Here is a 24870-nt window from a genome sequence, read left to right as displayed (position 1 = left end):
CTTTCGTCAGGCGAGACCCAACAGAAAAACTCTGAGCGAGAATTAAAAAAAAATATAAGTATAAGATATTTGTACTATTATTAATTCTATAATATTATATCTATTTATCCAAAAAAATATAATTTGATTATCATTTGGTGATTTACTGGGTTATTTTCACCTAGAAACTTTAATCATACAAAATTACTTGAGCACGTAGTACAATGGGGAAAGGAGTGGCTGGTTACTTTTAATGCATCTAAAACCAAGCTTCTCTCTTTACATCATCAACATTCTAATTCACATTTGTCATCAATTGAAATGAATGGCTCTCGTCTTCAGGAGGCCTCAAGTTTTGACAAGCTTCTGGGCTTGACCATTACTCCTGATCTTAAATGGAACACGTATATCAAATCTGTTGCCAAGGCCGCTGGAAAAATGGTGGGATCTTTCTATCGATCCAGTAGATATCTCACTGCTGATGCTATTCTCTACCTATATAAGAGCCAGGTACGTCCAAGGATGGAATACTGTTGCCACATCTGGGCAGGAGCTGCTAGAAAGGACTTGTCCTGCCTTGATAGAGTTCAAAATAGACTTCGTAGCCTCGTAGGAGATGTCCTTTTCTCCTCCTTGCAACTTCTATCTCACAGAAGAGATGTTGCGAGTTTGTCTCTGATGTATCGTTATTTTCATGGAAAGTGTTCAACTGAGCTTCAATCTATGGTCCCCCCTCGCCAAACTTTCACAAGAAACACTCGTCTAGCTGTAAACACTATCAATAATTTCCCCCATTCTTTATCTGTGCCTAAACCTAAACGTAGATTCCATGAACAAAGCTTCTTTCTTAGAACTGCACGCCTGTGGAATTGTCTTCCGTTTTCCTGCTTTCCGGCTGACTACAATATGGTTGTGTTCAAGTCTAAAGTAAATAAGTTCTTGATGAGCCGTTCCATATAAGTTATTAAATTTACCAAATTTTCATTACTAATGATTACTATATTGACCAATTTCTACTGTACACTCTTTAACCCTTATCATTGAGTGGCCTCTGGGCCTTGATAATGTGGTGATGCCTTTGTAAAAAAAAAAAAAAAAAAAAAAAAAAAAAAATTAAGATGTTTCACCTTGTTTGAAGACAATATAAAAACAGTCAAATTGACTCATTTTTAAAATCCTTACCTCCCTGCCGTGAGAGGTATAAAACTGGTCGGCAGGCCTTGTACTGTGTTTGATCGCTCCGTACTCTGACACTTAGTAGACAAAGAGCCAAACTACTCAAGCGAGAAAATTAATAAATATCAATCGTTTTACATTTACCATTCCGAGATAGTAGTGGTTCAGTGGAAAAAGGTCGAAAGTTGTTGTGAATAGTATTTCTAAATTTTTTCCACTTAGTTCTTTCATAAGTAAAATAAAAAGTTTTTCAGTTTGATGTTAGCATGTCTTTTCTAAGAAATTTACTTAAGAATGATATTTCTATTATTTAAAATTTTTTTTTCAAATATCCTATTTTTTTGATTGAACTTTGCACACCTTTGAGATAAATGAATAAGTCAATGAAAAATTGCAAGAATCTTTTTTTTTAAACATCATTGGCAAATCTATTTTTTAAAGATAAACAACCTTCTCAAAAAGGTCTTAAAGCGATGGAAACCATGGTGACGTCAGAGCGTAGGCGGAGCTACCACGAGCCGAGGAAGCGACGTCAGTTCAACGTCGACGGGCCTGGTGAACTGACGTCGCGGGCCGAATCCGGCCCGCGGGTCGTAGTTTGGTGACCCCTGATCTACACGATCATCACATGTCAACCCATCACATAGTCGCTCAACTAACATGGCGGCCGTCTCTCTCGCTGCGATCTCCGCGGAGCCTCTTCGTGAACGTCACTACTTGGCTCGACGTCGCTGTCTTCCTCTGATGACACCACTACCGGCCACACATCAAGGATGTGTCGAGGGATGCCGTCGATAGATACATAGTTCGGGGACTGGACACTTGTCACAATGCCCTCCCTCAGCGTGTGGTACAGCGAGCATCAGGCGGTTTGATCCACACTTCCTCTCCCACTCGCACAGTCGCTCGCTTCTCGCCTTCCTCCGCGGGTACCTGTGCAGTTCGGGGATTCCGGCACTCGTACTTGAAGACTGCCCTCTGCGGCACTGACTCCACTTTTTGCCCTGACTTTGGAGCCATATTATACCAGAAGACAGCTTCTGGCGGCGAAATCTGGCCCCTTTCAGCTATAGCCTTAATGGTCCTGTGATGCCGCCCCACAATTCCGTTTCCGCCTGGTCTATATGCAGCCCTGAAATAGCGCCGCACTCCCCACTTATTCAACACATTCTCCATGAAAGCTGAGCGAAAGGCAGTTCCATTGTCCATTAGCACTTCCGTCACTGGACCCCTCTCCAAAAACACCTCTTCCAAGACCTTTGCCATTTCACCTGCATTTTCCGCCTTGATTTCCCTCACAAATAGCTACTCTTCCTGGTCCACAGTCGACCATTGACAGATACGGCCTCTGTCGATAGTGCGTTACGTCTATCGCCAACCTGCTCCAGTTCTCTGCCACCTGAACCTCACCAGTTTTGTGTCTACTCGGCGCAGTGTCGCTTGATTGACACCGGCTGCATCTCTCAACCACTGTCCTAACGGCCTCCTTTGTGATTCTGGGGTCCACCTTCCTGGCCAAGAACAAGGTTCTATCCACTCCAAAATGATGCATGTCATGCAAATCCTTCAGAGTGTCTTCATTCAAACAACATATTGCAACAGCCGCCTCATTCGGTGTCTTTAGCCAGGTCTTCCGCACCCTCGTCATCACATCTGCTCTGTTCTTCGCTGAAGGAACGATAGTGACCCTAAGTTGAAAATCAAATTCCCTAATCAGCTCCCTTAACATCATCAATCGACGCTTTACTAGCATCTCGGCAGCGCCTTTCGTCTTCACCCTCCTTTCTCCTGTAGCTTCGGACTGGATCCAAGAGAACACAGTGGCTGAGTCGGTCCTCACCTCAACATTCTGTAGCCCCCATTTCAAGGCTAAGTTGATGCCCTTCATAACCGCATCCAGTTCCGCCACATTTATGTGAGCCACATCGTCCTTCTTCCGCAACCAAGCAGCATCTTCTCCAGTAACACCACTTATCTCCAAGGTGACCCCCACAGCTATACAGCTTGCATCACACCACACAACACTTTCTGCACTGTTGGGTACATGCCAAACACCTCTCACTGGATCCTCCCTCTTCACCTCTTCAATAATCTCTCTCATAATATCCACAGTCTCTTTATCAACTTCATCCTCCCACTTCGTTCCATTAGCTAGCCTTTTGATATAACTACATGCAGTCCGTAGCCATCCTGCAATAGGGTAATGGCCCACCAGTCTTCCGCATATTGAGAAGAGTTCTCGCCTGCTCAATTTTTCCGACACCTCCGGGATCTCATTTCCCCTCTGGAACACTAACCGTCCTATCTGGTCCTTTCTTAGTTGGAGCCCTAACACAGCTCCTCCATCCAACGATTCTGGGCGTTTTGCAATTAGCCCAAAACTGTTGAGGTGTTTTACTACGTCCTCCGCACTTGTTACCGTCTCATCCACCAAAATATCATCAATGTAGGAACTGGTGACTCTTCTGACTGCGTCCTCCTTGCTTAGCACCGTTTTGAGGATCGCTGCCATGATTTTTGGTGCAGAATTCAGGCCAAAACCCAACCTAGTCAGGCAGTACGTTCGGCCCTTGTATCTGACCAGCTGGTATTTCCAGAATTCCTGTGAAATGTGGATCTGTAGGTATGCAGATTTTAAATCCACAATCGTCGCAGTCTTCTGAATCTGCCTCCACTCTCGCATGGTCTCTCCGCACACGTCCATCACATCGCCTCCCGTGTGACACGCAACGTGTACGTTCAGCTCCCTGAAGTCCAGTACTGGCCGAACTTTTTATTTTGTGGGCTGAACAACCGCCATTAACGGCAGCACACCTTCCACCTTCTCCGTCCATGGTCTTAAAATTCCCTCTGAGATCCATCGGTCCACCTCCTTCTCAAATTCAACTCTTGTGCCTCCTCGCAACGTATGCTCGTAGCATTCCACTCTCTTGTTCAGTATGGGAGGTTCTCCCTTCCATGCCCACTTGACTGTCCATTTCTCACCATCAAAGTGTGCAAAGAAATCTTGGTCCTCTATCGTGCAACTTTCGTCTAACCCGGCCGTTCCTGTGACACCTTTTTCGAATTGCACACCTGCAGCCCCTTGATGTCCTCCAAATCTCACGGAGTTCCTATAACACCCCCTAGTCGAGCAATTGCGTCCATCCCTAACACCACATCGACACCCGTTACAATTTTGTTAATAACAATCGCCTGGATTGTTAGTGACATCCCACGTACCATCAACGGAACGATACTTGTGTCATTGCACTTCACCTCTCTGCCGTCAACTGCCGTAATGCTGCTGGTTCCATTGCATGTGTCAACCATGTCTTTGGGGACAATTGTTGAAGTACAGCCCGTGTCGACAAGGGCTTTTGCACTTCGTCCATTTAGGGTCACCTCTACTTGTGGTGACATACCCTGAAGCGCCTTCATCGAATAAGTGGGGTAGCCACCGGCGCAGTAGCTTCCCCTGTTCGTTTTCCCTGGGAACAGAATCTGCTGATGTGGCCGACTTCCCCACAGCGGTAACACGCGACTTCTGGCTTTGGCTCCCTGCACTCCCTCGCCATATGGGGGCCTTGGCATCGGTAGCATCTGCCAGAGAACCTGGGTCTCTACCACAGTCCTCTCTGCTTTTCGTCCTTCACAATTTCCTGCTGCAGTTTGCTTCGTTGAGCGACAGCTACGATTCCCTGCTCACTCTCTTTTTTCCTGGCCAGCGCCCTAGCCTGTGTAATCAACTCTGCCACCTCCATAGTATTTACACCGGGCTGTTGCTGCACAGCTATAGAAATATGGTCTGGGAAGCTATTGATAAAGGCCATCTTAACCATCTGTCGACGGCCTCCTCCATTGAATCCTGCTAGTCCCGTCAACCTCCTGATATTGTTGGCGTAAACATCGACAGGCTCTCCGGTCCACACCATACGGCTTAGTTTGCCATATGCCACAAACGGTCCTTCGGTAAATGCTTCCTTCAACTTTTCCTCACTGGCGTCAACAGACAGTCGATCCTCCTCCCGCATCTCCAGATATAGGTCCAGAGCATCACCATCAAGATACAGTGGTATCAAGCTGGCTACATCCGCGATGTTCCGCAACTTAGCGACAAGTTTAACCTTGGACAGCCAGGTTATAACATGTCCCTCTCCAGAGAACGTCTTAAGCATTTCACTGCTGATCCTCTTTGCTTCCATAGTTCCCGCCGAAATAGCTTGTAGTGAAGTAGAAAAAAAAAGAAATTAAAAAAATATATAAGACACAGCTGTTCCTTCCAAAAGGTCGAGCTCTTCAATGTCCAAAAATAATTCACTGTGAAAAATTTCAATCCACTGTGAAAAATTTATTGATAATAATCCACTGTGAAAAATTTCCCCCACTCTATATCTGTGCCTAAATCAAAACGCGGATTCCATGAACAAAGCATCTTTCTTAGAACTGCACGCCTGTGGAACTCTGTTCCGTCTGCCTGCTTCCCACCGGACTACAACTTGGATGTCTTCAAGTCCAATGTTAACAAATTCCTAATGAACCGCCCCCTTAAGTAAACACTTCATCAAATCTCCACACTAACGTACTGTACTTGCAATAACCCTTATCCCTGAGTGGCTTCCGGGCCTTGATAAGTGGTGATCACTGTGTAAAAAAAAATTCACCGTCACAAAAAGAATTCGCCGTCACTTCTTCCAACCGTCGTTTCACTCTCTGCGCTCTTCACCCCTGCTTAAAAAAGTACCGTTTATATGTTGCCCATTTCTCCACTTATGCAAATTGACTATCAACCAGAGCCATCTAGTTTTCCATTTCTCCAAACAGCCAATTTGCAAAGGGGGACAACTCAAACCACACAAAGCCATCTAGTTTTCCATTTCTCCAAACAGCCAATTTGCAAAGGGGGATAACTCAAACCACAGTTTCTTATCTCTAAAATAGCAGTTTTGAAATTTGTTATGTATTCATTGACTTTATATATGCTAATTTCCCGAGAAATAATTTCAACATGAGACATAATTTTATGAAATAGCTCAAACCAAAATATGAAATTTTCATCGTTCAAATATTTCAGAATTCCTGTCGCTTCTGCAACGGTCTCATCTAAATATGATGATGACTGAATTTCAGTGACAGTTTTTTTATGCTTGAACATTTTCATGAACTTTATGTATGTTAAAATTCCACCTTGTGGCGGATGGACGTAGAATGCTTACATCCAGATGTTTCTTGAGAATGGACAGACGCTGTGGTGATCTAGAAAAGAAAGTCGGAATAGCCAAAATGTTAGAGATAAATATTCTGGCATTTCGTGTAATGCTTGCTGCATTCCTCATTATTAAATTAAGTTGATGCGCATAACAGTGAAATGTGCATTAATATAAACTGCTTTTATTTTCGCCTGAGCACCAGCTTTTTTTGCCTTTCATGACATTTGCATCATCAAATGTCTGAGCTATCAGTTTTTGGCGATTCCCTTGAAGGATTATATCTAATTGTTGTAGAATACATTTTGATATTCCATCAGCGGTTTGGTTTTCTGGAATAAAGAATCCCCAAAAGCGTTCAAGTATTTTTTCATCCAAGACGTACCGTAAAACAATGATCATTTGTGCATGTTCAGACACATCCATGACAGCTAAAAAGGAAGCTTTGGTAATTTCAGCCCTTATTTCATCACGGTATATTTGTAAAAGACAGTCAAGTATGTCATTCTGAATGGTCTTGGAAACACCTTTGAAGACATTACTGGTTTCTAAGTGATTCTTTAAATCTGGATCTAATTAAGATGCAAAATTTAAAAACCCTCTAAATACAATTGGATTTACTGAATTATCTTATTCATCATGTCCTCGTTAGGGAGTTTCAAAGTTCCCACAAAAGAAAATACAATCTGTTATTTTAGATAAAATTTCACGGTTCTTCTTAGCATTCATATTATGATGATTGATTGAAAATCTGTAGGCCTCACTGTTTTTCTTTAATATATATGGTCCCCAAAATTGATAGGGAAACTGTAGCAGAAGTAGCAATAACTAAAATGAGGGGGAAAAGAGCTTACCTCGGGTACGTCTGTTGTGTCACCAGTTGGGGGGGAAAAAGAGAATTCCAAGATGGCGTCCGGGGGTTTTTATTAGCATTTACCCCATGCAACTCTCGGAAAATCACGTTTCTGTCTCATGTGATTATGCAAATGGATAATTCCCGGCCACTATAAAAGCAGGAGGCTAGAGACGAGTCGGCAGTGTCCTGCAAACTGTGTGTGTGGGTGTTTCTGGCGATTGGAGTGTGTCTTCTTTTACCACGGTTATCACGGACAGGAATTCCCTCTCTTCTGGAGGTGGGCGATATTGACTATTTTGAAGTTGTACTGTTGCTGACAGAACATTTATTTATTTATTTTTTGCCTACTACATTTTTGTTTCAAGCTATTTCGGCCCGAATATGGCGAAGGTGCGGATAAGCAGTGATATTATCAAGCCGTTCTCTGGCGAGGGAGACGTTGTAGCGTGGCTGAAAAAAGTGAGACTTGTCGCACAACTTCAGCAGGTGGATGACGTAGCGAGTCTGCTACCTTTATACCTGGAAGGCGATGCGCTGACCCTCTACATGGAAATGGAGGAGGACGATCAAAAGAAAATAGACCAGATTGAGGCTCGATTAAAGGAGGCATTTACTGATGACGCGTTTGCAGCATATAGAAAAATAACTATGGTTAGATGGGCTGGTGAACGTGTGGATGTGTACGCCAACAAAATCAGGCAGTTGGTTGGATTGGCCGGATTCACAGGAGAAAGCTCAGAGAGACTCACAAAATTAATTTTTGTCACTGGATTCCCTGACACCATCTCAATTGCTCTTCAACAGGTGCCGAACATCAAAGCCCTGACCATGGGGGAGCTAATGTCGAGAGCGAGAATTTTGACGACGACTGGCGAACAAAATCAGGATGTGGTTGCGGCCACACGCTCACCCAACAACAGGGCCCAGAATAATCCTGTTAACGTGACCTGTTTCAAATGCAATGTTAAAGGCCACCTTGCAAGGGACTGTCGAAAACGTGGAACACGGTGTTACCGTTGCGGTGAGAGTGGACACTGGGCTCGGAACTGCTCGGGAAACGAGCAAGGGGAGGACGCATAAGCGCCAGTCTCCTTCCCAACCAAGATGTGAACACGACGCTCCCGGTGATAAGCATCCATGTTGACGGGACGCGATGTTTGGCGCTTATTGATACAGGATGCTCCAGGACAATTTTACATGCAGACCGGTGCCGGTCTTGGAGAAAAACAAACGTAAATGTCAACACAATTGGTGGAATGTCCCATGCGTGCTGCGGTGTTGGAATGGTCTCTGTATCCACTGATGAAGGTGTGTCTGCCAGAGTCGATGTGTTGGTGGTGCATGGCAAGCCACTGGGATTTGACTTGCTTCTAGGGATCGACGCCATAAAAGCTCTAGGAGGTGTCGTTGTCAAGCCTACAGGATCAGTGCGGCTGGGCGCCAGGAAAAGTATTAAATGCGCAGCCATTTCTATCGATGAACCAGATTTCACTGCTACCTTTGACCATCAAAACCGAACGTGGACCGCATCGTGGAAATGGTCTGTGGACCACCCCCCTGAAAGGCTGCATAATCGAGTGTCAGAGTACCCAGTGCCAGCAGAAATTCGTGAAGAATACACGCAGGAGCTCCACACCTGGATAGATAATGGTTGGCTTGTGCCATACCCAGAGGATAAATTGGGACCCCCCAAAGGTCTAATTCCCCTGATGGCTGTGATACAGCAGAACAAAGCCAAAGTGCGCCCGGTAATGGACTACCGGGAGCTAAATCATTACGTAGACGTATTTACGGCCAACGCAGATGTTTGTGCGGCTAAGCTGCGTGAGTGGAGACAAAAAGGTGCTAACGTGTCTCTACTGGACCTCAGAAGAGCATACCTACAAGTCCGGGTCCATGAGACACTGTGGCCATACCAGACTGTGGAAATCGATGGGAAAAAATACTGTCTGACCCGTCTGGGGTTTGGTTTGAATGTGGCTCCCTTGATAATGAGAGCAATTGTCAGCGAAGTACTATCTCAGGAAGAAGTTATAAGCCGCGCAGCATCTGCTTACATTGATGACATTTTTGTCAATGAAGACGTGGTGCCCGCGACCCGTGTGAGAGAACACCTCGCGCAGTTCGGGTTGGAGTGCAAGAACCCGGAGCAGTTGAAGGACGGTGCACGGGTGCTGGGATTGGCAGTCAGGATGGAACACAATGAACTGCGGTGGAAGCGAGGAAATGCAATTCCGGAGGCTCCCAGTATTGTTACGCGACGAACAATCTTTTCCCTGTGTGGTCGACTTGTCGGGCACTTTCCGGTGTGCGGTTGGCTTCGTGTGGCTTGCGGAATACTCAGAAGGAGAGTAAGTTCGGTAACGGAGGGCTGGGATGATGAAGCAAGGGACGCCGTACTACATCATATGATGTTCGAAACCTTAAAATCTGCACAGCAGAACGATCCGGCACAGGGAAATTGGTGTGTGGACGGCAAAGAGCTGAATGTATGGGTCGATGCTAGCTCCCTAGCAATTGGGGCAGCCTTGGAGATGTGTGAAACTGTGCTGGAAGATGCATGTTGGCTGCGACCTGAAGATGACTCTCAACATATCAACTTGGCTGAACTGGATGCCGTATTGAAAGGCATCAATTTGGCTCTCCAGTGGCAGAGCAAGGTGCTACACATAAAGACAGATTCTGTTTGCGTATACCATTGGGTCTCGGACACGCTAACTGGAAAGGCGCGAGTACGCACCAAAGCAGCAAGCGAGATGCTTATTAGGAGGCGATTAAACACTCTTGAGCTCGTGAAAGAGTACGGGCTGACAGTGGATGTGACGCTGGTTCCATCAGCACGAAACATTGCTGACCGACTGACACGAGTGCCACAGCGGTGGTTTGAGGCAATGAAAAAGAAAAACGGTCTTGACCCAGTGATAGGCGCGGTCCACACAGACGAGCTGGATGAGAGTTAAATCATGGCTATTCACAAAGATAGTGGACATCCGGGGGTGCGACGCACTACCTACTTTGTCAGGAGAAGATGTCCAACCACGACAAAAGCAACTGTCAGAACGGTCATACAGAAATGCGAGGAATGTCAGTCCATTGACCCAGCGCCAGTCAGGTGGGAAAAGGGAAAGCTGGAAGTTAACGAGAATTGGCAGAGAATTGGAATGGATATCACGCATTATGGCACCTTCCATTTTTTAACTTTAACAGACTGTGGTCCATCGCGTTTCTCCATTTGGAGGAAATTGGCAAGGCAGGACTCGGCAAGTGTGATTCATCAGTTGGAGGCAGTGTTCCTCGAGCGTGGCGCGCCGCATGAACTCCTTTTAGACAATGACACAGCTTTCTGCAGCAATATGTTCCAAGCATTTGCATGTAAATGGGGAGTTCACTTGCGATTCCGTTGTGCATACGCTCCAGCCGGGAATGGCATAGCGGAGCGATGTCATCGTACAGTGAAACGAATAGCGGCTAGAATGTGTTGTCCCATACAGGAGGCTGTCTACTGGTATAACATCACACCAAGAGACGACACATCTCCCTCCACTGTGCCTGCAAACAGGATTTATCAATACGAAGTTCGAGTAAAGGAGACCAATCTCGCAACTGCGTCCCCAGGTCCCAAGAACAGCTTTTACCAGGTTGGAGATCGCGTATGGGTCAGAAGACCGCAAAATCGATGTACCACGAGGTTCGGCAAGGGTGAGGTGACCAAGGTGATCAGCCCTCGGTCGATTTTGGTGGACGGTGTGCCTCGTCACGTGAAGGATTTGCGCCCTCGCCATTATGTTGTTACATCGGAGGAAGAGGGAGACTCAGACAGTATGATGTCTTCTGAAAAGACAGAGAGTATGATGCAGGACGACGAAGAGGATTTTGAGCCATATAATGTACATACTGAAGAAGCGGAGGAAAGACCACCCGTCTTGCCTCTACGAAGGAGTACCCGACAGAAACGAATACTGCCCCCCTGCCCTGATTGTGAAACACCGCCTATGGAGCAGACTGGTGGCAATAATGGCGATGAGGAGGATGGCAGGGAGGAAGTGCTGCCTCCGGTTCTTCGGAGAAGTACCAGACAGAGACGACTGCCCCCCCCTGCCCCATTTGTGATCATGAGATCAGGGGGGAGTGTAGCAGAAGTAGCAATAACTAAAATGAGGGGAAAAAGAGCTTACCTCGGGTACGTCTGTTGTGTCACCAGTTGGGGGGGGGGGAAAAGAGAATTCCAAGATGGCGTCCGGGGTTTTTTATTAGCATTTACCCCATGCAACTCTCGGAAAATCACGTTTCTGTCTCATGTGATTATGCAAATGGATAATTCCCGGCCACTACAAAACCAGGAGGCTAGAGACGAGTCGGCAGTGTCCTGCAAACTGTGTGTGTGGGTGTTTCTGGCGATTGGAGTGTGTCTTCTTTTACCACGGTTATCACGGACAGGAATTCCCTCTCTTCTGGAGGTGGGCGATATTGACTATTTTGAAGTTGTACTGTTGCTGACAGAACATTTATTTATTTATTTTTTTTTTTGCCTACTACATTTTTGTTTCAGAAACTACATTGTCAACGTGCTTCTCATGCTTTTCAGTTCTAACTTTCATTTTGCTAATAGTTCTGAAACTATCTTTTGTCCACGTTACTCCCCCCCCCCTAACAACAAACAAGGAAAGCAAAACAATGCCTTTTTTAGTTCACAGCCACAAAGCCAACTTTTCCGTTTGTACCATTAAAGCTACGAATATATACTTTGTTGTTGATAATGCGTGGCTGAGATATTTGAATATCAGGCGTTGAACGGCTTCTTTTCTTAATTTCAACTTCATCATGGAGAGACAGCTGTGAAAACTCAATCTGTTGCAGTTCATTTACCGTCGCAGAAGTTATTTCTTGGGGATTCAAGGAGGCCATGGTTAAATTCTTTTTATATCAATTGTGTTGGGAAAGGTAAGTACTAGGTAGTCTATTAGTAGAATATCAATTAGGGTAGAAGGAATACAATGTTTACGTGATCCTCTTTTTGCGATTCAACTGAACCGGAAGTTCTAACTGAGTTTAATCATACTTTTATAACTTTTAGTTTTTTGTTAATTAAATTAGTTTTTTGTTGATTAAAAATAGGCGTATAACAAACTAAGCTTGTACTTAAAATTGCTGTTTTAATACAAATATTTTTAACTTTGCCATTATAAGCCGTCGAAAAAGGAGTAATACCGTGGCCTTCGTTATAAAGATGGCCGGCCAGCTGAAAAAATGACGTCATCGCCGAGGTCCCAACAAGCAAGATATGTGGAACTCTTAGACTGTAAATAATGAACAGTAATTTTTACAGACAGCGTTACAAAACTTCAAAATTGGTTAAAAATAAAGAAATAAAGAAAGAACACGATGATTTATACTGAAACTCATCTAATATTAATAATAAAAAAATAATTAAAAAAAACACAAGTTATTTGTTTAAGTATATTAGCAATTGAATATTTCGTTGTATTATAGATTTTAAAGATTAGAATGCGTTCTTTAATTACTTATAAATTACATTTTAAAAAGTGAAGGAACACGATTTGATTTGAAATAAACTTGAAGTTTATTTAATATAATTAAATGAAAATTATGCATGTAAGATTATGAATATTTAAAGCAGAACACAAGCAAAACATTTTATATGAGTTAAGACAATAAACAAATATTAAAATTAAACTTTTTTTTACTCAAAATGAATATTTTTTAATCAAAATGAATATTTTTTAATCAAAATGAATATTTTTTAATCAAAATGAATATTTTTTTAATCAAAATGAATATTTTTTAATCAAAATGATTAACAATATTTTTTCAAAATCAAAAACAATATTTTTAATAAATTCATGAAATATTGCACAGTAAAAAAATAATTAACCTAAAGAAAAAATCATGTTTCTTATTTAAGATTATTTCACCACATAACAAAAATAACATGCAAAATCATTTTTTTATATCCATATTTTCAGTTTGTTAAAATACGTGGGTTTGTATTACTGTACACATAGATTCGAAAACGTTGTCAAAAAACAAATATATAACAAATAAATGTTATCAAAGGCAAGATAAGTTACTTTTCTACCAAACTGGATATATTTTTCGTGTTTTTATTGAATGTAATATGTTTATTCAGCTCGAAAAACATAGTGTTTACCGATGTATTCGAAAATTCCAGATGGCGTATGATTCTCTCTTTAACACGGTAAGTTTGGGAAAAGGTGTTATAAATACAAAACCGGATAAAATACTGTTAAAAACTCACTCAATATATGTTACCGTGACATAGGTTGACATATATTCGGCGGGTTTTTAATAGTATGTTGTATAGTTTTTTATATATAACACCTTATCCCAAACTTACCGTGTTAAAGAGAGAATCAGACGTCATCTTGAATTTTCGAATACATCGGTAAACACTGTATGTTTTTCGAGCTGAATAAACATGTTACATTCAATAAAAACACGAAAAATATTTGGTAGAAAAGTAACTTATCTTGCCTTTGATAACATTTATTTGTTATATATTTGTTTTTTGACAACTTTTTCGAATCTATGTGTACAGTAATACAAACCCAATTACGTTAATGAAATGAAATGAAAAGACCACGAGTGAACGCGCGTTTTTTTTAGTTTAGTTTCATATATATATATATATATATATATATATATATATATATATATATATATATAAATAAGTATTTTTAAATTTTATCTTTCTAGCTTTAAAAAAAAGTTTAAAAATTTTATCAACCGGCATAATTTATTTTTAAATATTGAAAAATTTCAGGAAAATAAATTTTTGCTAGATTTTTAAAACACGTGTGTCAACAGCTTAAAAAAAATCGTCTTTTCAAAAGAACGTGTTGTCGATGTTGTCTCGCATTTTCATTAGTTTTGTATGCTGTAAAAAATTTTTTTTTAATATTACCAATTTATTTGAAGCTTCTTCTTTTGAATGATAAAAAAATTTAGGAGGATAATATTGAATTAAATTATAGTTACATCGTGTTAAATACAGGGGGAGCACGTTAAAACTTACTTTGCTGAATGGAGATGGTGTAAAATCTTTTTTTTTTACTGCATTATAATTCTTTATCTTTCGGAAATGAAAATACTGTCACTTTTTGGTCCTTTACGATAATTTCCTCAGCAATTTGGAACGATGCACCGTGAAGGCATTTTAATAAAAAAAGAAATATTACACTGACTTCAAGACGTTACGAGTGCCTACCGGTGACTACCGGTGTCACCGGTAAGGACTATCCGTGATGACGTCAACAGATTAAATTATTTTTGCTCACCGGCCATCTTGTCTTTTAAGACGGTCTTGGTAATACGCGAAAACATTTTCATTAAAAAACACTATTTTAAATTGTGTACACTTTACAGAGTAATAATAACAAAAACAAATATATTTCTTTTAAACTTTACCGATTAAATAAAAATTTACGGGCCTTTCCCGCAGGCAAACAAAAGAAAAACATTTTTTAAATACATTTTATTTACATTTTTTTAATAATTTATTTTTTCATAAAAACAAAATCTTTGAAATTTACTTGCCTGCAAACGATGGTAAAGTTAGGAGTTTACCATTTAAAAATGGTTTTATTGGATAAGTTTTATTTAAAATTTAAAAATGTGTGTTTATAACAAAACTTTGTAAATAAAATATAGAATAAAAAAGTTTACATATTTGTACTATGAGCAAACAAAAAAATTTAATGATGCATAATTTTATTTACAAATCTTTTATATATATGTGTGTGTATGTATATATGTGTGTGTGTGCGCGTATATACATGTGTGTATATATATATATATGTGTGTATATATATATGTTTGTGTATATATATATATGTGTATATATATGTATATATATGTGTGTGTATATATATGTGTGTGTATATATATGTGTGTGTATATATATATATGTATATATATATATGTGTATGTATATATATATGTGTGTGCGTATATATATGGGTGTGCATATATATGTGTGCATATACAGGTGTGTATATATATATATATATATATATATATATATATATATATAAGGTAAAAACATTTCTAACTAAAATGTATTTTAGAACTAAAATTTTCTTTGCTTTTCTATAGAAAAAAATGTAAATATTTTTTATTCTGTAAAGTTTAACTACTACAAAATAAATAGATTTCAAACTACTTAAAAACACAAACAAAATAAGCCGTATAGGTAAAAAAAAAAAAAAAAACATTAGTCGCGTTGGTAGCTTCAGGGCTAAAAGCCCGAACACTTTTAATTAAAAAAAAGTTTGGCATATTGTATATTTTTGTCTGCTTAAATCGCATTTATAAGTCTGGGAATTTTTTTAAGGTGGAGATTTTATTTACAAGAACACGTTACTTTTTAATAATAATAAAAAGAAAACATTTGTAAACAAGCCTCTTAAAAGAAAATAAGCGAAAACGCGCAACATCGCATTTCACGAGCGTTTGGAACTGCGAAAACTACAGTTCCAAATTGGCTCATATCGGCCATTAAGATCAGGCATGCGCACAAACGAACTTCACTAAGAATGTGTAACTATGAATTTCGCAGCTCCAGGCAAAGTTTTACTTTTATGCTAAGCTTCAGGATTATATATATATATATATATATATATATATATATATATATATATATATATATATATATATATATATATATATATAATTATTAATATGATATATTATCACATAGAAAGAAAAAAATAAACATATTCTTTTTAACGTGTATCGATAATATTGACTAGAAATGACTTGGGGGTGCTGCTGAACTGCTGCAGTTCCACAGCTCCAGGCACGAACCGCCACTGATTACAACCCTTTTACATAAGAGATGGCATTGCTTAGACTTGGTTATTCAAGCCGACGAGATTATTTAACATTCACGTTGATTGTTAACATGCACTGCAAGGATTTCAAGCAAGTAGAATTATCGACGATTTCAAATGTCTCATTTTTGCACAAGGATTTGTGTCTGATAATAAAAAATTGAAGGCATGTATTTTAAAAAATATTTTCAAATCTATTTACTTTGAATTGGATTAATACTTTTAATCTTTGGAATTTATCAGCAAATATTTTTAGTAAGAAAGGATGTAAGCATAAGAATGTCGTAAAGCGAAAATGTACCGTTCAAAAGCTCTTCAAAATCAAACTGTTTATAAAAACAAGCAGACTTTTAAAATGAATTGTATACTCCAAAGGAATGAAGATATTAATAAGATTAACATGTATAATTTGAAAATACGTCGACAAATAACACAGCAACAATTAAAAAATAAGCATAAAATAAAAGTGTTATAGAAAAGGTTGGATAAAAAAATGTTTTGTCTAAACGCAAACAAAAAGAGGGCGAAGCAATATTCAGGGAAAAGCAAAAACCAATATCCAGTCATGCAGCAAGTAGGATTAACAGATATGTGGGAATTGAAAATCCCAGGCTAACTCGATTGTCGCCCTTTAACTCTGATAACCGGAGTGTGACACAGTAACGTGACCTCCTGTTTCTTATATTTCTCCCTCTTTTCCGCTGAACTCTCGACCAGTCAACATGTAACAAGGTGCGTTCCGGTTGGAATGGCCACCCAACCAGCACTCCTGTCTAACCTGTCAGCCTCTCATCAATCGCAAGTAACGTTACTTCTTTCTCAACGAACTCTTATTCTCGCTATCTATCAATCAATCAAAACTAAGTAATACCTGCTAATATTTGGTATAAAATGATAAATAAAATGCTACTGTTTATTATGATTTTTAAAAAAGGAATACACTGTTTTATCAATGGTTTGAATTTGTTTTAGTATTATAATAATATATTAATTTATAAAATACTTTTCTTTATATTATTTAGAAAAATAGAATAAAATATTTTCTTGTATAATTAAAATATATTTTTGAACAAAAATGAACAATCTTTAACAAATATTAATATATAGAACTAATTGTAAAGACTTTCAGTGTTTGCGATGCAAAAAGAACTCCTGAAGATAACTTCGAAAATTTCCGGCACTAGTTCTTCACAACTCAGAATCTGCTTTTGCAATTATTCTTGAACCTCACATATGATTGGTGTGTACAGTTCTGTCGTCGAGGTCCACAAATTTGAACTCATGATTAATATGCGCATGGTCTGGTAGGATATTGTAAGCCTGCCAAACCTCAGTTATTCTGGGGCTAGGAATATTCTATGGGTTGCCATTTATAGTGAAGCTTGTCCAGACATGACTGTGCATATTGCCGTTATTGTTGTAAGGGTTGCAATTACTGGCTTGGTGAGGAAAGAGTCTGTTGAAATGATGACAAAGAATGAGATGGAGGTGCGGCCAAAGTCATTGGCAAGCCTTAGGAAAGGTAAAGAGAAGGACCCATTCGTAACATAATAGATATAATGAAATATGAGTATGATAGCAGCAACTGTTTCGCATGTTGACCATCTTGATCTGGTCACCATTTGAAATGGTGGAATATGATGACAAATGTTGCATGTTTACTTCACATCACCTCTGCCTTCCATGTTTAAAAAGGATGTGTCCTCTATAGTATCAGCCCTGACCGAATGGTTAATTGTAGGTATAGACCAATTTATACCATCTAAAAAATTCCAACAAAAACCAAACAGCCAGTCATGGTTCTCCCCAGAATGTGTTGCTGCCATTGCGCACAGAAATCACTTTTTCCAAAGCTATCAACCTAATAGATGTACCGAGACTAAAGCTGCTTTCAGGACTGCCAGCAACCACTGTAAAAAAGTAATAAACAATTCAAGAGAGCTATATGCTCAGCCTGTTAAATCCAAAGTAGCTGAGCAGCGGCTTGGTTACCACCAGTTTTGGCAAATAGCAAACAGGATCCTGAACAGAAGCGTGCGTTCTATCCCAACCATCATCAATGGACCTGAGGTCATCTCGTCAGCATCAGACAAGGCCAAACTATTTACCAAGAACTTTGGGATGAAGGCCATGAACTCCCCGTATTTCCTCCTATAACAGACAACACACTATGCAACATACAAATATCTGTGCGTGAGGTCGCCAAGCTCATCAAGAACCTTGATTCCACTAAAGCAACTGGCCCTGACGACATTCCAATTTACCAACCAGAACTTGCCTCCATATTACAAAACTGTTTAAGTGTTGCCTTAAGGAGAAGTGCTTTCCAACACGCTGGAAAACCTCATCAGTATGCCCTGTATTTAAGAATTCAGGTGAAAAGTCATCTCCCTCTTAGTACAGACCAATAAGTCTCCTGTGTGTCATGAGTAAGCTGCTGGAATGCATATAAATAGAGAAGTAGTCAACCATCTCAGCAGAAATAACCTTCTTAGTGACACGCAATATGGTTTCCGTTCTGCTAGATCTACAGCAGATGTGCTAATGGTCATATCTCATAGGATTAGTGAATCTCTCGACAAAGGCTTCCTTTCTAGGGAAATTGCTCTTGACATATCAAAGGTTTTTTATAAGGTATCGCATAGGGGCCTACTTCATAAGATTTCCAGCTACGGTATAACTGGAAATGTTTTCTCAATTATTAAATCATTTCTCTCTGATAGGCTCATAAGAGTAGTGGTTGATGGGCAGAAATCAGATGCCCACAGTATTAACGTTGGAATCCCTCAGGGGTCTATCCTGGGCCCAACTCTCTTCCTGATCTACATCAATGATCTCCCAAAACATATACTTAAATCATCTGTTGACATCTATGCTGATGACACGACCAGCAATGACAACACATCAAAGGCCGTAAATGACAAAGTTCTTTCTGATTCTCTCTCCTCTGATCTTGAGCGCATGGTGCAATGGGGGAAAGGTGGCTGGTTACTTTTAATGCATCCAAAACCAAGCTCCTATCTTTACATTATCAACGCTCTGATCCCCATCTGGCATCAATTAAAATGGATAGCTCTCGTCTTGGGGAGGCTCCATGTTTTGGCAAGCTTCTGGGTTTGACCTTTACTGTTAATCTGAAATAGAACACATACATCAAATCTGTTACCAAGGTCACTGGGGAAAATGGTGGGATCTCCTTCTACCGCCCCAGAAGATATCTCACTACTGATGCAATTCTCTATCTGTATAAAAGCCAAGTACGTCCAAGAAAGGAGTACTGCTGCCACATCTGGACAGGAGCTGCTAAAAACAGCCTATTCTGCCTTGATAGAGTACAAAATAGACTTCGTGGCTTGGTGGGAGATGCCCTTTTCTCTTCCCTGCAACCTCTCTCCCACAGAAGAGACGTTGAGAGCCTGTCTTTTTTTATCGTTATTTCCATGGCAAGTACTTGTCCAAGCTCCAATCTCTGGTCCCCTCTCGCCAATCTTTCTTGAAACACACCCGTCTAGTTGAAACCACTGTCAGTAAGTTTCTCCACTCTTTATCTGTGCCTAAATCAAAACGTAGATTCCATGAACAAAGCTTCTTTCTTAGAAGTGCACACATGTGGAACTCTCTTCCGTTTGCCTGTTTCCCACCTGACTACTACTTGAATGTCTCCAAGTTCAACATAAACAAATTCCTGATGAATCGCCGCCTTCAGTAAGACATCCAATCACCAATACTAACGATTACTACGATACTATCCCATTGATTACTGTACACGCAATGACCCTTATCCTCGAATGGCTTTCGGCCCTTGCTAAGTTGTTACCTTCATGTAAAAAAATAAAAACATCAGGTCACCATTTGTAGTGGAACAAGATGAGAGGATAAATGAGATTTAGAAACATCGATCAATATTTTTTATTACAATTATTGTGTAGATAGTGAAAACAGGAAATATGACAACCATACATTTTACTTTTGAATGAAGTATACACTTTGTAAATGTCGGAATGTCAAACCTGAATCAATTGTTCCCTCAGCTTGTACAATGACGGCCTGTAAACCTCAGAGAAGGCGTTGTTTAATATGTCCAGCAAAAGGAAATTAGTGGCGCCACAAGCATTAGGGGCAGTTATAAGAACCACGCAACAAACTAATGGCGACAGCTCGCCATATGGTTATTAATAATTGGACGTTTCTAGTGGATTATGTCTGTGGGTGCTAGTTTTTATTCATACCAGAATTTCATTAACCTGTTTTCTGCAGTATTTGCAATTAGGCTATGAGGAGCCAACCATTGTAAAGTCTGTTATATTCCATCAACTTCCCTCATTAAATTTAGTAAATAATAATCACACAAACGCACTTCATCTGAAATCAGAACTTTATGTGCGATACAAGGAATTAGTGACAAAAATATCATAAGTTACCTGCAAGAGTTCCTCTGGCGTTGAAGAGTTTAAAAAATTATTTCTGCAATATTTTACATGAAATCCGTGTATAGGTTATAGTCAGCTAAAGTTTCCCTACGTTTTCTGTGTGCCTGTTACCGGAAATGGTCATGGCTTCAAATAGTTACTTATGATTTTTTTATTTGGTATTTACATGTGTAACCGATTGAAATAAAAAAAAGCAAATAAACATATAAATAAAAAATAAAATAAAATAAATAAAAATAAAAAAAATTGTCTTTATTTGCATTTTTAATAACAGAATTATAAAGATATTTTTTTAAATAAAACTTTTATTTGAAATTTTATAATAAATATATATTTAGGTAATCTTGACAATCGTAGATTAAATACCCAAACATTGATAACACGGCCGAAAAAAAGTAACACCACTTGGAAAATGAAAAATGTGATATCCAGACATGAAATGTAATAACTTTTAATAGTTAACTCAAGTTTTAATAGTAGTTGCGTTTTATAATCATTTTTACATTAACTTCTTTTTCTTTTCTGTATTTACGGGTTAACATTTATTAAAAATATAATCTCTTGCAGATTTTGAATAATTATCTTACAGGAATTTTAATTTAAATGGGCGCTTGATAGGGGAATAGCTCTATACGAATATATATATATGATTTTTAAGTCATGATTATTTATTAAATGCTTTCATTAAGAGATTCATTTATTTGTTTAATACGAGTATTTTTATATATTAAAAAGAAAGGGGCATAATTCCATTTTAATAAGATCTGTAAGAGATTCTAATTCATTTTAAAATAAATTTTTACCCTAAAAACATTACGAAAGAAAAGGAAGGTGTGATTATTTAAAAAAATGATATGTGATGGCCCTTTGGCTATGATCACAGCATAGTGTCTGCTTTATATTATAATGGTCAGTGCCATGGGTCAGAACGACTATTATGATTAATTGTTTATTTAGGTTACAAAGATATTCAGAAAAATATTTTCAAAGAAAAGAATGTTAGTTAAAATATTTGTTAAATATTTCACTGGGGAATTTTAGCTCAAGGACAATGTTATAATAAAAGAAAAGCATAAAAAGATAGTTTGGAATTTAGTTAAGTAAACAACCATGTGGCATATGTGACAAACACCGGTGTCCACGTTGGCTGATGTAAGAGACACATAAGCCAGAAGAAATGATAATTAGGTGTTAGTCTGAAACGGGAAGTCGAGGAGACGAATTGGTAGTTAGCAAGCCACTGGGTTAAAGCTGACAGAAGTTGTCTCCATTATTTGATTGAAGCATCTACAGACCAACTAAGGAAAATGTAAGGTAGATTAAGAGCTGCAAACTCCAAGACTACCTTGCATTTGCACATTTAAAATAAAGATTTGGAAATGATAACTCAGCATTTTGGATGTTCCATTCGGAAGAGGATGCCTTCATTTAAGGTGCCTGTGTCAGAGGACGGGAGACAATAAATAAGGTATGTGTCAAGAAGACATGAGTTTATTTGTCATTGTTAGAGACTGTCCATGTTATTGACTCGTTTGTTATTGTTGTGATTCTGTTAAGCCACCCACATACACATAGAAAGCCTATTAAATATACACACAGCGGATTGACACATACAGACACCCCATATACAAAGAAAAGTAATTGTAATTATGATTCTTACCATTAGACAATACACGAACATCAATTATAAAAACATGTATACTTGCATACACGACATACATAGACACAGATATATAACTGACAATACAATATTGTTCAATTTGATAACACACCATTAAATGTAACAATGTTTATAAAATAAAATTGCTATTAAAACTATTCATGTATCAGGATTTTGTACCTTTCATTTCCCAAGTGACATCACTTATTTCGATCATGCTATCAATGTTTCAGGATTCAAAATACGATTGTCAAGATTGCCCAAGAGTCCGTTTGTCAATCCCTGTACTTGACCTGTACCGAACCTCTTTGTCAGTCAATATTTTTTAGCGTATTTTTCTGGGAATTCAAATTCTGCCACTTGTTTTTTTCATCATAATGATTCGTTAGATATCAGCAAGGTTATTCAGCTTCATCCAGGATGCACAATATCGTCACAATACAACTGATGCTATTGGAGAAAATTAATGCTTTCAAATGTAAATCTGTGAAGTTGCATTTCTTCACAAATCTACCAGTGGAGATATTTACACACTTTGTTATGGTGAGCATTGTAGTGGCCATTTACTTCCAAGCCTTTACATCAAGACATTAGGTGTTTTGGACTATCAATAACTGAATGGTAAAAACTGTACTAATGATTTTTGTAGACAAGTCATTTTCTTAAATTCATCTGTGAGTAAGCGCTGATTTTGTCCAGTTAATAATTTCCTTATCTAATGAAATATTGCTATTGTGGAGTCATTTTAGAGAAGTCTATTTGTCAATATCATTTTTATTAAGTTATTCAATGAACTTAGTTCTTTAAATTAGAATTATCGGAAAATTTTAACCCACATACTTCAAAAGAATATAGTTATTTTCCATTTAAACTTTTGTTTGTTAGCTGTCAGATATAAAACGGACTCTTCCTGTGACTAACTCTTAAATTCTCAATATATAAATACCTAAGTACGTTCTTTGCTACTTACCAAACATATCACTATGTCAACTTTGTTTTCTAGGTATGTAACTGTATTCATAGTGGATAGTGTATGACTTATTTCCAACACTGTGTTCTAGTATATATGTTCCCATGAGTTGATGTTATAGTATATATTCAATTTTGACAGGTGGTCCTATGAGGTAATTATATGCTTCTCTATTCTACTTCCTCTTTTATTTTACTTCAAAATAATTTCTCAGAATTCTATGGATATCATTCTTAAGATTAACACGATCTGTGAGATGCATCGTTTTCATTAAAGTTCTTATCTATCTCTCAACTGCATCAATAAATAAGTGAAGATCAATCATTTTTCTCCTTCCAATTTACTCTATTTACAAAGCCCTGGACAGAGTGACCTTTAAAATTTAGGGATAGTGCCTAGTAGGCATTTAGCTCCTATCTCTTAATTCTCTTTTTTTCCAGATAGTCCAAAGAGTCAAGAGGCTGTGTAATAAAGCTAATACGGACTTGATTATGATTTTAAGTAATATCTGAGGGATTTTAAGGATACATGTTCTCCCTTTTAAGGTTGTTATCTGCATTTCGTTACTAATAGATCTTTCAGGAATCTTTTCTAAGTGTTTTGTTAGATCTTTTTATTAGACCAGTTAAGCCTACAACAATTAATATAATGCTTATTTCTTTCAAAAGCTATGTTATTTTTAAGTAATATTTGAGATTTTGACATTTAGTGATTTTTACATTTTTTTTACATAGGCATCACCACATTATCAAGGCCAAGAGGTCACTCAAGGATAATGGTAAAAGAGTGTACAGTAGAAATTGGACAATATAGTAATCATTAGTAATGAAAATTTGGTAAATTTGATAATTTATATGGAACGGCTCATCAAGAACTTATTTATGTTAGACTTGAAGACAACCATATTGTAGTCAGCCGGAAAGCAGGAAAACGGAAGACAATTCCACAGGCGTTCAGTTCTAAGAAAGAAGCTTTGTTCATGGAATCTACGTTTAGCTTTAGGCACAGATAAAGAGTGGGGGAATTATTGATAGTGTTTACAGCTAGACGAGTGTTTCTTGTGAAAGTTTTGCGAGGGGGACCATAGATTGAAGCTCAGTCGAACACTTTCCATGAAAATAACGATACACCAGAGACAAACTCGCAACATCTCTTCTGTGGGATTGAGGTTGTAAGGAAGAGAAAAGGACATTTCCTACGAGGCTACGAAGTCTATTTTGAACTCTATCAAGGCAGGCCAAGTCCTTTCTAGCAGCTCCTGCCCAGATGTGGCAACAGTATTCCATCCTTGGACGTACCTGGCTCTTATATAGATAGAGAATAGCATCAGCAGTGAGATATCTACCGGATTGATAGAAAGATCCCACCATTTTTCCAGCGGCCTTGGCAACAGATTTGATGTACGTGTTCCATTTAAGATCAGGAGTAATGGTCAAGCCAAGAAGCTTGTCAAAACTTGAGGCCTCCTGAAGACGAGAGCCATTCATTTCAATTGATGCCAGATGTGGATCAGAATGTTGATGATGTAAAGAGAAAAGCTTGGTTTTAGATGCATTAAAAGTAACCAGCCACTCCTTCCCCCATTGTACTACGTGCTCAAGATCACAGGAGAGAGAATTGGAGAGAACTTGGTCGTTTACTGTCTTAGATGTACTACCATAAATGGTAGTGTCGTCAGCATAAATGTCTACAAATGATGTAAGGATGTGATTTGGAAGATCATTAATGTAGATCATATTCAGC

General features: G+C 38.7%; 1 protein-coding gene across 1 annotated transcript in view; it reads right to left on the bottom strand.

Moving 5' to 3' along the window:
• Window positions 1-24870, bottom strand: part of LOC145295815 (general transcription factor II-I repeat domain-containing protein 2B-like) — a 69616-nt gene that overhangs the window by 6574 nt on the left and 38172 nt on the right. The gene's annotated exons all lie outside the window — the stretch shown is intronic.

This window comes from Euprymna scolopes, chromosome 16 (assembly GCF_053919585.1).
Source record: "Euprymna scolopes isolate OS-2025 chromosome 16, ASM5391958v1, whole genome shotgun sequence".
NCBI lineage: Eukaryota > Metazoa > Mollusca > Cephalopoda > Sepiida > Sepiolidae > Euprymna > Euprymna scolopes.
Note: the sequence above shows the minus strand (reverse complement) of the source record. Positions and strands in the feature narration are given on the sequence as shown.